A 12,702-nucleotide genomic window follows, 5' to 3' on the forward strand; every position below is an offset into this window, starting at 1 on the left:
GGAGCTCCACACTGAGCTCGGAGTCTACTTGAGATCTTCTCTCCCTCTTTCTCTGCCTCTCCCTCTTGTTTGTGCATGCTCTCTCTCTCTTTCTCAAATAAATAAATCTTTTTAAAAAGGCAAATAATTAGTTCAATTCACTTAAGCATTATATGTTCTACCATTAATAACTTATAATATGTATTTATTCATTCATTTGATAAAGTAATTGAGGGTTTTTTTTAAGATTTTATTTATTTATTTGAGAGAGAGAGAGAGAGTGAGCATGAGCAGAGACAGGGGCAGAGAGAGGGAGAAGCAGACTCCCCACTGAATTGGAGCCTGATGATCACTCGATCCCAGGGCCCCTGGATCATGACCTGAGCCGAAGGCAGACACTTAACTAACTGAATCATCCAGGTGCCCTGAAGTAATTGAGTTTTTTCTAAGTAACCTCTAAATTCCATGTGGTATATGAACTCATGACCCCCAAGATCAAGAGTCACATGCTGTACCAACTAAGCCAGTTAGGTACCCCTTGAGTTTTTATCCTAATACTCATCCCCATTCCATGTATGATAGCCTAAGTTGGGTTATGGTATTTATAATCAGAGCCTTAACTAATACAAAAGGAATAGCATAGAGGGTTTTCTAGGTACAGACATGGATTTTGAGTTTTCTTTAATGGAGATTAAATGAAAGAGTCTGAGGGAAATGCTAGGATGTTTGAGAGGTTCGTGGGATTTCTCTAAGATGTGCAAAGTGACAGTAGGCTGAGTCTAGAAAAGGCAAATCTGTTATCCAGAGAGAATTGAGAAAGAGCCTGGAATATGTTAGACCAGCACTGTCCTGTAGAAATAGAATTCAAACCAACTAAAAAATTTTAAACATTTCTGTAGTGATGTTAAAAAAGTAAAAAAGAAGCAAGTGAACTCAATTTTAATAATTTTTAACTCATATGTCCAAAATAGCATCATATCTATATGTATTCAATATAAAATTATTAATGAGATATTTTATATTTTTTCATACTAAATCTTTGAATGTGGAGTTTATCTTTCACTTACAGACCACGTCAATTGAGACACTAAGTTTCTATCAGGAATATATGTTCTGCATGTACATGTCATAAAATTTACAGTTAAAAAAATGGATTTACATACTTAATGCTATTCTAAACAGTTCTCTAATAACTGAGTTGAGTATCGGTATTTTAATTTTAATTAACTAGAAGTAACATTTCAGTTTCCAGTCACACCAGCTGCGGTTTAAGGGGTGAATAGCAACACGTGGCTCCTGGTTCCCGTACCAGTTAGTGCAGCTCTAGATGGAGAAATTTGAAGTCACAAAGGCAGCCTTAGAACGAGAAACATTATGAAATGCTAGGCAGATACAGAAAAGAGCAGGGTGTGTAAAATTTACAAGTGAGATAATCAGCTGCTGAGTAATCCAATGTTGACCCGGTTAAACTTCACTTGCTCAATATTCAGCCCTTTCCAGTTGCAGTGATAGTCATAGCAAGAACAGAGTATGACTTGAAGCAAGTTTTCAAATCTTTTTGAAAAATTCTACTCTAAGGGGCACCTGGGTGGCTCAGTCAGTTAAGCCTCTGACTCTTGATCTCGGCTCAGGTCTTGACCTCAGCTCAGGTCTTGATCTCAGGGTCCTGAGTTCAAGCCCTGCTTTGGCCTCCACCACTGGGCATGGAGCATACATAAAAAAATAAAAAAATAAAAAGATTCTAGTGTTGTAAGAAAGGAGACAATCTTAGAAAAACACAATTTTTTGAGTTAAAACTTCAGTGTTAAACCTAACAAACCAAACATACCATTTATGTATAAGGTGTATTTTTTATATATATATGTATATATATATATAAATACTAAATATATATAAGATGTTATATATATTATTATATATAAGCTCTTAATTAAAGTGCTTCATCTGATAATTTGTGAATCCAATGTTATTTCCTGAACCAAGCTAAGCGAGAAATGCAATTTGCCGGTTTGACTTTGCAGGTGAACTTTAGTCCCCATGGACTGAATGCATACATGACACACTTGTAATTATTCACCAATCACTGCCACACCTTATATGAGTAGAATAAAATGTCACAGCTATTTTTTGTCTTTAGAGAATAAGATTGCTAAGTCTTCAATCTGTGCCAAACTGAACATGTTCACACACCTCAATTATTGCTCATCATTGAATATACCCTATGCCACCTACCTTAATTCTACAAATAAATGAATAGAGGTAATTTGAGCTTAGAATCCCATTGTAAATAAATTTGTCGGCAGTTACGTATCTTGAGCACTGCGGTTGCACACTCACCTGTGGGTAGAACCCTCATAGAAATAGCAGGTAGTTTTAAGGAGTTTATCCTCTATTTGGCTCTTTTACCTAAAAGGTTTATATGAGAATAAACAAAGATTATTTATTTAGAGCTTGCTATAGCAAGAGAGTCAGCACCATCGCTTGCATTTTGGCAGAGACTGAAAGGCAGACAGAGGAGTGGCGAAAGTTCCGTAGAAAAGAGAAGCCCTCAGGTATGCCCTGATTAGTCCGTTGGCAAGGGGAAGCTACAGGTGGGCTAACTGGAAGCTGAAAATCCTATGTGATTAGTTACAGGTGCGTATTTGGCTTTCTCTGGTTGATCTTTAAATTAGAAGCGGGGATAAAAATTAGGGAAGTTGTCAGTTATTAATCAAGGGCTGGCCATTTGGGGCCAATTGTTACGGGGATTATTCATCTGCTGAGATTGCTACTGGTGGTGGTCTGACTTTCTACAAGTCTGATTTATAGAGAGCAGGCTGGCTTCCGGAGCTGTTCCTGTAGAGAATGGGTTGGTTTCCTGGGCTTGTTGCTGCAGATTGTGGATCAGAATTCTATTTTTATATATGGTCTGGCCATTGTCCATTTGCATATTCAGTCTCTTAATATCCATGAAAAAAGATAACTCACTGTGACACTTTCAACATTAATCAGCTGGGAGATTTTTTTTTTAATTAATGGCATTGCTTTTCTTCTTACACTAACTAGATATGCATTTATCTTTCTTTTGTTATTCTTTTATGGAGCGTTTATCTGAACTTCTCAATCCTTGTTAAGTTTTTTTAAAGAAAAAAAGAACAAAATACCTGCTTGAATGTAACTTTCTAAAGTTATCAATCCTAATCAGATATTTCTTTGAGTTTTATATTTGAGACCAAGAAAGGAATTCAAAAGTAGGATAAACTGCTTAAATAGAAGTACAGTCAAAATGCTTGGTGGAGACACTGAGACACTGACTGAAAATGATATTTCCAAAATTTAGTTCCTTACTTTCTGTCATAAATAAAGAAATACTCTGAGAAAATTTTCTTTCTTTTTAAAAGTCTGATTATTGTGGGGCCCATAGGTGGCTCAGTTGGTTAAGCGACTGCCTTTGGCTCAGGTCATGATCCTAATGTCATGAGATCAGCCTGTGTCAGGCTCCCTGCTCAGCAGGAAGTCTGCTTCTCCCTCTCTCTCTGCCCCTTTCCCCGCTTGTGCTCACTCTCTCTCAAATAAATAAATAAAATCTTAAATAAATAAATAAATAAATACATAATAAAAATCTGGTTATTTTAATGGTATGATTCCTGAGGGGATAAAAATTTTACATGAAATATTTAAAATTTAAGTAAAACATGATCTTCCATTTTTGTCATCTAAGCGTGATTAGACAAAGAGAGGAGATGACACAAAGAATGAGGAAATATATAAGAATTCAGTCTGTTGAATAGAAATTTTGTGTGTTTCTGGATTAGTTCCATCAGAATCACAGATTTCTAAGACCAGAGATTTTATTTATTTATTTATTTATTTATTTAAATAATTTGAAGTTAATGAATATTAAGTACCACAAACTAGGTGGTTAACAACAGAAATTTATTTTCTCACAGTTCTGGAATCTATAGAAGCCTGAAATGGCAGTGTCCACAAGGCTGCGCTTCCTGCAAAGGGTCTAGAAGAGTATTTCCTTGCCTTTTCTAGCTTCTGGTGGTTGCCAGCGATCCTTGGCATTCCTTTGTTGGTGGCACCATAATTCCAATCTTTGCCTCAGTCTTTACATGACCTTTCCCCCTGTGTCTGTAATGTCTTTGTACCCCAAATTTCTTCTTTTTGCAAAGACACTGGTCTTTGGATTAGGGTCTATCCTAATCCAGGATGACTTCTTGATTACAACTGCAAATATCCAATTCCTAAATAAGGTCACATTCACGCGTACAGGGAGTTAGGACTGCAACTTATCTTTTTTGGGGGACACAATTCAACCCACACCATTGTCTCAGGTGTTAGCATCTGCTAATATTAGATTTTCCTACAGAGAGATTTATCCTTTCAGTTTAAAGCTTTTATTCTGATCAACGTTCTGGTATTTATAAAATTTTCAGCCTGAAAGAGTCCTAAGATATATAGATAGATACCCATATCATTTTTTGTTACCCTTGCCAAATTCCAGGCACCGTTCTGAACACATTATATATATTATTCCTTTAATTTTCACAAAGACTCTGTTCAGCACCATTATGACCCCCATCTTATGCAGGAGGTAACTGTTGTGAACCAAACCACATCAATTTGATTTTTCACAATTATTAAATTGTTTTAGGTTGCTATAATTAAATATCATTGAGAATCAACTTTGATACAGGTGGCATGAATTATAATGAACTCAAGTCTCCAAGTGAATTTTGTCTCGTAGTTAACAGCAAATAGGTACAAAAACAGTCATACCACCTGTTACGTATGCTTGATGAAATCTCAGCTCTCTATTCTTTTAAGCACTCTGACAGCACATATCATGAACGTGTCATTCAAGGCCGAAGCAGCCATATTACAGGCAAAGTAACAGAAATCAGCTAATCTCCCAGTGGGAGTCAATGAGAAAAATCCTCTATTAAGTGTCTTGACATAAGGCCAGCAGTCTTCCCATTCTGCGGTATCATTCTGATGGGTACAGACTATCAGATATGTTACATTCTTTTATCCGTTCATGCAAGGACATATGTTCCTACAGAAGATTTCTTCACAGTCTACGTATCTTGAACATTATTCATTCTACCAAAGAAATTCACTTCTAATTACTAATTATTCTTCTGGTTTTGACAAAAAAAAAAAAAAAAAAGAAAAACAACACACAGGATACTTCAAGCACTAATAAGAAACTTGGACAATGTATACAAAAATTTATAGTGACAAGATTTGAACTATCAATCTACAGTGCCTTTGCTGAAATCAATATTTGCTGATTATGGAAAAATAACTTTTGAATATAGCTTGATTTGTAATAGTCTCAAACAAGAGGAAAAAAAACATACACAAAATGCCCATCAACAGGTAAATAAACAACATAAGTTAAGATATATCCATACAGTGGAACACACTCAGCTCTAAAAAGAAAACAAACTGCTGATGCACCCAAAATTGGATGACTGTCAAGTTCATTATGTTGGGTGAAAAAAAGTCAGGCAAAAAAAAGAGGGCATATACATTTACATAAAATTCTGGAAAGTGCAAAGTAATGGATAGTAACAAAGAGCAGATAAATGATTGCCTATAGTGACAAGTTACCTTTAATATGTACATTTTATGTAAATGAAACCTCAATCAGTTGTTAAAGAAAATAGTCCTTAAGTATTATCTCTAAATTTGAGAAGAGAGGATACAGAGGAAAGATTGGTAGTTCTCTAGGGCTACAAAATCCCAGACTGGGTAGCTTCAACAGTAGAAGTGCATTTTCTCATATTTCTGGAGGCTAGAAGTCCAAAATCAAGGTGTCAACATGTTTGGTTTCTTCTGAGGCCTCTCTTCTTGGCTTGCAGATGGCTGCCTTTTCTATCTTCCTCTCCTTGTCTCTTTGTCTGTGTTGTCTGTGTTCTGATCGCCTCTCCTTATAAGGACACAAGTCTTATTGGATTAGGGCCCACCCTAATGACCTCATTGAAGCTTAATCACATCTTTAAAGGCCCTATTTCCAGAAAGTCATATTCTGAGGTATTGGTGTTTAGGGCTTAAACATATGAATTTTGGAGATGATTCAATTCATAACAGAGATAATAACTCATGTTTTCTGCTCCCTCCCTATTCTTCTCTCATAAAAAAAGCTCTGAAAGAATGATCTTCACACATCAACCCGAACACCAAGCAATAAATATTTCTGAACGTCTAATAATGCCAACCATGTTTACTTTGGAATTAGATGATCAAGTTATCATCAATAATCATATGTCACGTTGAAATGCCTGAATCCATATATCATATAAATCACACTCCACTACACATGCCAAAGTCATTGGATTGGACTGATTTATAAATGTTTACCTTCACAGTTTCCCAGCATAGCGACTTATCAACCTGATCAAATAATATATCCCTACAGGGAATAACCTCTTCTAATCTGCATCCCCACTCAAATATTTCAGCTAATTTATGCATGTTTGCCACGGCCTTGTGTTTAGCCCCATTCTACTGCATGTGCAACCAGGACATTATCTCATCCGGTGTTTCCCTGAGTTTTATAACCTTCTCCTTTGCAATATGCAACATGAAACTCTTTTGAACTCCCTTTTTAGAGTTCCCTTTGCTGAGTCTCCCTGCCGCCCTCTGATTCCCACTCTTCTTAAGGGAGAAAATGTTCTTGGCTCCTACTTGTAGAAGGGGATAATAAGAAGAAAATCTCTTATTAGGCCACTGCCATTTCTCCCAGTGAGAAGACTTAATAACTGTTGCAGTACAATGACACGAAAGCCAATGGACGCTCAGTCTCTCCCTGAAACTGTGCCTTAAGATAGAGTCAGTGAGCCATTTCATGTTCAGTACATGTCAGCCTGTCACTTGCCTGACTGATGTATGTCAGGCTGTACTGAGGCCAGAATTCTCAGAGGCATTTATAGGACCATCCCAGCATGTGTCCCAGGACTGAGTCTTTTCTAAAATACCTCAGTGCCGGGCGCCTGGGTGGCTCAGTTGGTTAAGCGACTGCCTTCGGCTCAGGTCATGATCCTGGAGTCCCTGGATCGAGTCCCGCATCGGGCTCCCTGCTCGGCAGGGAGTCTGCTTCTCCCTCTGACCCTCCCCCTCTCATGTGCTTTCTCTCTCATTCTCTCTCTGTCAAATAAATAAATAAAAATCTTTAAAATAAATAAATAAATAAATAAATAAATAAATAAAATACCTCAGTGCCTTAGACAAAGAACAGGAATCAAAGATAATGGATTAGCAGAGATAAAATAACGCCCATGAACTCTTTTTCCCAGGGATCAAGATTGCAGAACGAAGCAGTTATTCACTGTTTGTCTTGCCATTCACTGCCTCAACAAGTTTTATGCCTCAGTTTCTTCACGTGAGGTGTTAACATTCCTGAAAGAGTATGTCATACAGAACTAATGATGCTAATGACTTTGAACATATGAAAGTTTGTTATAAATTCTCTGTGCATTCCACATACTAGTGAAAATCATAATTATATTCTCTATGAATACCATACAGAATCTCCAAAAGAATTGCAGTTCTTGTAGCCAGAAATTACCAGAGGCAATTTCAGTCTGAAGAAAGATTTTGTTTGTTTGTTTTGTTTTGTTTTAACTTTATCTGTGAAATTTGGTTACCCTATCTACCTTTTTACAGCTCCCCAAATTTTCATAAAATAATTTTGAGCAGATAAGAAAAATTTTATAGTTGATATTTTTATGTAACAATATATAAAATAATTCCCTGGGTAGCACCATTTTTCCTATATAAAGGATTTTTTAGCCATAATCTCTTCAGATACCTCAGGAGGTATGAGGAGCAAACTAATAAAATTTAACCGAAATGCTTTCAGGTAATTCAGTTAATTCACTCCTAGAAGCCCAAGACTCCCAAACATCCCCTGTTCCCAGATTTTATTTCTCTTGTTATGATATTTTTGAGCCTCTATTTTTATATTCACAAGAAAGATGCTAACATCAAAATATATACAAAGTTGTCCAAAATTGTAAATTGATAATACATTGCAGTACCATATTATTATGATTGAATTGAATTGAAGTCTGCACACTATTTCACTGATTTATATAGCCTGAAGTCAGGGCAAAGTCCTAGTTCTGAAAATAGCTGCTCATCTATAGAAACAATAATATAAAGCTTAACTAAATATACCAGTTCTGTCATATTTATAAAAGATTAATATGATTGTGAAAGACTATAGTGATAAATACATTCCCAAGAATGTATAACTTTTAAACATTACCAGTCAAACATGTGATAGGATTTTTTTCTTAGGAAGTTTTTCCTTGTAAACCTAGTCTCAAGTTCTAAATAAACCTCGGGGGTAGAGAAGATCAGCAAATAAACTTTAAGGAAGACTCCAAGAATTTTATTAGAGCTACCTGGTAATTTCAGGATGTTTGTATGGTCCATTCAACCTCCTACCCTCCTGGACTATTTCATACCCTTTTCTTTTTTCTTAAATTGAAAATACTTCTTGCCTCATTTTGTGCTGATGACATTGATTCCTTTTCCACTTAGGAGATGGAAGGAATCAGAAGAGTGATTTTACACTCCAGCATCTGCTAGCCTGCATCCATCTGCTTGAATAGGCTTCGGTTCCCTGTAACCAATGGACAAAGGAAGAGCCTGTCTTGTTCATGGCCAGCCTTTCTTGTCCACTGAAGGACATTGCTTCAGTAATTTCTCCTTCTCCCTCACTATCAATTCTCTCCCCTCCACTGGATCATTCTTATCAAAGCACAAACAGATTGTAGTATATCCACCTAAAATAACAAGTAATTTACTTAAAAAAAAATCCAATTCACTCTACCTTCCTTTTGAGCTCCTATCCCATCTCTTTCATGCCTTTTACAGCAAAACTCTTCAGCAGTGTTGCCTTCTTTGCTCTCTCCCCTTCTATTCTTTTTATGTTTTCTTTAATTCACTATACTCAGATCTTCATTCCCATTATGCCTTTGAAACTGCTTTTGATACCACCTGGCATATCCATTCATTCAATAATGCATCCAACAAAGATTTTGAGCACCTACTGTATGTCACATGTCTTCCAAGGCAGTGAGTGGAGAGCCTCAGGATCACATTCTTCTTTCCTTCTACTCTGGGAATAAAATTTTTAACTCTCCATGAGAGTATAGCTGGATATATCTTGGTATACTTTTAGCAAAATTACACAGATGAGCGAATCTTATGCCCCTCAACATCCTGTTCATCAGAGGAGATAGGAAGCAGAGCCACTCCAAAATAGCCCCGGGGTATCTTGACCAGTGAGGACACTCAGTTGTGCAGCACTGCCCTTGACCTGGCTCCAGCAGTCATACCCTAAATCTCTGTAAATTACACACACATCAAACATACAAAGAATCTCAAAGCAGATTCGCTTTATTTTAATCAACTTTATCTTCATCACTGCCCCAGACTCCAAGACTGCATGCTGTCTTTTCCTTTCTGCTTCTCAAAGGGATAGATTTCTCCCAAATACAGTTTTAAAAATGGCAATCACCTATTTAATCTTTGGTAAGAAGTAATTTGGGTCCTAAATCTCAGATCTTTTTTTTTTTTTTTAAAGGTTTTATTTATTTTTTTGACAGAGAGAGAGAGCACAAGCAGGGGGAGCTAAAGGGGGAGAGGGAGAAGCAGGCTCCCCACTGATCAGGCAGCCTGATGAGGGGCTCGATCCCAGGACCCTCGGATCATGACCTGAGCCAAAGGCAGACGCTTAACCGACTGAGCCACCCAGGCGCCTCTCTCAGAACTTTTATATGATAAACTATAATGATCACTTTTGTATGCTTGCTGCAGTTGATATACGCTTTGTAGTTTCAGTGACAGTTGTGATCTGACCTAAGAAGGGCATTGTCTTTGACTGTAGTCTAGTCGGGTCAACTGGGTAAGAATAACCCTTCCATCCATACACCTCAAAGCCTGGTCTAAAGAGCATCCTCTTTTTAAAGATTCCAAATTTAAACCACTTATTGGGCCAACTGGTCACCTCTAGCTATTAAGAAAAACATAAAGTGAAAGCTGCTCTGGAAAAATAATGATGAAACTAATACATAACATGCAATAAGATGTTACATGAAACAATCACAAAGAATCGCTTTGATTAGAATCGTGAACACACAAAAAAATAACAAAACTGCAATTACCGAGTTCCTTCTATTGTATAACTTCAGAGCCTTATAACCAACAATAACAACACATTTTCCAGTGAGCTACTTATCTCTAAGGCCGGCTGCCTATAGGTAGTGTTATCGGTATTTCTCAATCCTAGGCCTTTTTTAACTCCTTCAGATGGAAATAAGTCAAGTGTTTGATAAAAAGCAACCTTTAGGAATATTTAAAACAGGTTTTCTCCTCTGCAAAGGAGTAAAAGATTTGAATCTTCCTAGTTTATGCTGGCAACAACGCAACTGCAAACAGCAGATGGTTACTTGCATATCACAAATAAGTGGAGAAAAAAAGCTAGTGCTACACCAACTGGGATTGCAGCTCTGGGGAAACTTGTCAATTTCAGCAAAGCCTATGGAGATTGAATGTTTATGAGCGAGGAGGAAAGGAAAAGTGAACGGGAGGCAAAAACTTTAATACAAAAAAAAAAAAGAGAGAGAGAGAGAGGAAAGGAAAGGTTAATATGGCAGGTGGTCTGGGCTTGTTACTCTTCCCCGAGGAGAGAATAAATGGATTTGATGATTTTGTTACTGCATAATGTGCACAGCATCAGAAGAGTGCAGCGTGGACACAGAGTTCTGTAATGAGACAGGGAGAGACTCATCTTGCGTTCACCGCTGAGAATATCTTAACATTTCGTTCTCTGGATGGCTCCCCTCTGCGTACACGGTCAAGCTGTACTCCTTGGCTTAGTTTTCCTTTCTTCTCTGCTGATCCTAGTGGGTTGTTTTTTCTCATCTCATCATTAACCCATACCAATTATACAAACTTATGAATAAATATGTCACCTCTGTGGTGTGTGGCTAATGCTGTAATTTGCTCACAGCTTTCCCTGAACACCCTCATATATGAATAAGATTTGAAACAAATTATAAAGGCTATAGAGTTTATTATATCTCAGGGCAGTTCAGAATAATCTTCCAGAGCTCATTTTATATCTGATGCCCATTTTGTTATTTAATCTGTATGTTTCCTCATCTGCAAACAAGGGATAATTATAGGACCTACCGCAAAGGTTTGTTGTGAATGTGTAAGGAATAAACAAGCGCTGGAAAGAGCAAGCACCCTGTTGGTTACTTGGTGTTACGTTCAGTGTTACCCTGGTAATAGGATTTATCATGTGTGGATAACACTATAGACCATTATCGAGACTTTTCTCTCTTTAAAGACTTCAGTTTCCCTTCTTCTACCCTCCCAGTGCAGCAGATAATTTTTAAAAATAAGAATAGCTAGCATTTAGAGTTTATCATGTGCCAGGCTCTATTCTGAGTGCTAAGTATTCACACATTTCCTTCTCACAAAGAGGCTATGATGAAGCTATTGATATTGATAGTATCCCTATTTTACATGTGAGGAAATGAAGGCACAGAGAAGTGAAACGATTGTCCTGGGAGAGCATAGTTAAAAACTGGAGGAGCTCAGCTTCAGACCCAGGCTGTCTGGCACCAGGGTCCACACCCTTTACCACTTCTCCACATCGCTCTCTGTGCTTATTCCACATTATCCAATCTCTATGTCTCAGCACTTCAATCCGTCCCTAACTCAGCTGGCTTCTCGCCTGATCTTTGACCTGATGACTTGGCATAGGCTCTTGTCTTATAATTCTCTCCTCCCTTTCAAGTATCTTCCATCTCTCCCACTTCACTGACTTTTCAGCTGCTTTCCAAACAACCAGGTTTCTTTTGTATTTAAAATAAATAAACTCAATACTTGCATTAATATCATCGTGTCTTGGAATATTTAACTTCTCCCTTTTCTGTTTGTATTGAACTTCATGAAGAAAGGATCATGCCAGATGTCAGCCACGGTAACCACATTCTGTTTGTCCCTTCCTTGTCTACTGTCACCGCTCCAACGGAAGTGCTTTTTGAAAGTCACTGTGATCCAGGCAAATCTAAAGACCTCTCTTGGTTCTTTCCTGTGGGACCTTTGGAAAGACAGCCCACAAAAGCAGCTATTCTTGGCAATGAGTAAATGAGGATAAACACTAGGGGAAACAGTATAAAAGACTTCCTTAAAAACATTGGTGTTCTTTGTTTTACTTCTATTTTTTTGCTCTTCATGAACTACTCATGATTTCACAGGACTTAAATGGTTCACTTTTTTTTTTTTTTTTAATTTTTTTATTGTTATGTTAATCCCCATACATTACATCATTAGTTTTAGATATAGTGTTCCATGATTCATTGTTTGTGCATAACACCCAGTGCTCCATGCAGAACGTGCCCTCCTCAATACCCATCACCAGGCTAACCCATCCTCCCAACCCCCTCCCCTCTAGAACCCTCAGTTTGTTTTTCAGAGTCCATTGTCTCTCATGGTTCTTCTCCCCCTCCGATTTCCCCCCCTTCATTCTTCCCCTCCTGCTACATTCTTCTTCTTCTTTTTTTCTTTCTTAACATATATTGCATTATTTGTTTCAGAGGTACAGATCTGAGATTCAACAGTCTTGCACAATTCACAGCGCTTACCAGAACACATACCCTCCCCAGTGTCCATCACCCAGTCACCCCATCCCTCCCACCCCACCCCCCA

At 37.6% G+C, this 12,702-nt stretch overlaps 1 long non-coding RNA gene across 1 annotated transcript in view; it reads right to left on the reverse strand.

Moving 5' to 3' along the window:
• Positions 1-12,003, reverse strand: part of LOC144382153 (uncharacterized) — a 31,798-nt gene extending 19,795 nt beyond the window's left edge. The window contains exon 1 of the long non-coding RNA XR_013448588.1: positions 11,882-12,003. This is a non-coding gene — a long non-coding RNA (uncharacterized LOC144382153). The remainder of the gene's footprint in view (positions 1-11,881) is intronic.
• Between the last annotated feature and the right edge of the window lie 699 nt (positions 12,004-12,702).

The sequence above is a fragment of the Halichoerus grypus genome, chromosome 6 (assembly GCF_964656455.1).
Source record: "Halichoerus grypus chromosome 6, mHalGry1.hap1.1, whole genome shotgun sequence".
Classification (NCBI taxonomy): domain Eukaryota; kingdom Metazoa; phylum Chordata; class Mammalia; order Carnivora; family Phocidae; genus Halichoerus; species Halichoerus grypus.